The 1,351-nt window shown below is 41.7% G+C and overlaps 1 pseudogene; it reads right to left on the bottom strand.

The window, feature by feature from the left end:
• Window positions 1-263: 263 nt before the first annotated feature.
• Window positions 264-1,008, bottom strand: LOC131403101 (small ribosomal subunit protein eS6-like; annotated as a pseudogene).
• Between the last annotated feature and the right edge of the window lie 343 nt (window positions 1,009-1,351).

Here is a 1,351-nt window from a genome sequence, read left to right as displayed (position 1 = left end):
TCAGGAGACATGGTGGTCTCTGCCAAGTTTCTCCATGTAATTATTCCCCTTCCCTTGTCATTAATAAATATCTTAGGGGAAATACTGAGACTATACAAATATCCTGCTTCTCCTCAAACTTTTACCCACTAATTTTAGCATCCTTCAATATATTTTGCCTCTGATAATTATCACTATGGTGTTTGTCTAATGAAGATTTTCTTTCTTCTTCTTCTTTTTTTTTTTTTTGGATATCTGATCTTATTTGTTACTCTTAGAAAATTTCATTTTTGACTGGACTCAGACTTAGAGGTAGAAGCTTTCGGGACAGCCCCTGTCTCTTGGCAATCTGTTCCTGGTGTTTTTCTTTGGCCTCCTTCACTCTCTTGGCCAAAAGTTCAGCATATTCTGCAGCCTCTTCCTTGTTTTTCTTAGTACACTGTTTCTTCAGAGCAATAGGCCGCCGTTTGTGTTGCAGGACACGTGGAGGAACAAGATGCTGAATCTTGGGTGCTTTGGTCCTAGGTTCTTACCTTTTTTGTCTAGGGGCTTTCTCACAACATTCTAGCGGACATCATCCTCTTTAGAGAGATTGAAAAGTTTGCAGATTCTGCTAGCTCTTTTGAGCCCCACACGACGAGTCACAGTAGTATCAGCGAGTCCAGAAATATCCTTCTCCCCTTTTTTCACAATGAACAAGTTGAGAACACTCAGATTGGCAACCACAATGCAACCCCCAACAGATTTGTGCTTTCTTTCTCCAGTCCTCCTCCGTCTGTAACAGGAATGCCCCTCACTCAATAGCAGGCAGACACGGCCATGGGTCAAGACACCCTGCTTGATGGGGAAACCCTGCTTGTCATTCCCACCACTGATTCGGACCACATAACCCTTCCACTCTTCACCCAGAGCGTCAGCAGCAACTTCTGTGGCCATACGCTTCTCACAAAATGTACAAAGTTGGCATTCATCGTCCACTTCCATGAGTTTCTGGCAGCCAGTGACCGGGAAAGAGATGTTCAGCTTCATCCTGAAGCAGCCGACTACCTCCGAGGCACCACAAAAAAAGAGGCTAATGAAGACTTTCAATTTTCCTCATTCCTCTATATATATTAGTTGGAATTTTTCTCTAAGGAGAAGCTATCCCTTCTCTCTCAATTATTTATTCATTCATTTGTGCCCTTCATTTTTGCTTGTGTGTTCCCTCTGTTTCCCTTCTTTGCCAGGCCAGTAGGAATTTAGCAAAGCAATAGATAAAAACAAATATCATTTAAAAAGACAACTCCCAAAGTATTTTCAAATTTTTTGCACTATCCTGTCTAACCAGATGGACTAGTCAAACAACAAAAAACTTAGATTAAGATCAGACACA

Source organism: Diceros bicornis, unplaced genomic scaffold (assembly GCF_020826845.1).
Source record: "Diceros bicornis minor isolate mBicDic1 unplaced genomic scaffold, mDicBic1.mat.cur scaffold_55_ctg1, whole genome shotgun sequence".
NCBI classification, from domain to species: domain Eukaryota; kingdom Metazoa; phylum Chordata; class Mammalia; order Perissodactyla; family Rhinocerotidae; genus Diceros; species Diceros bicornis.
This window is presented reverse-complemented; position numbering and strand designations above follow the sequence as displayed.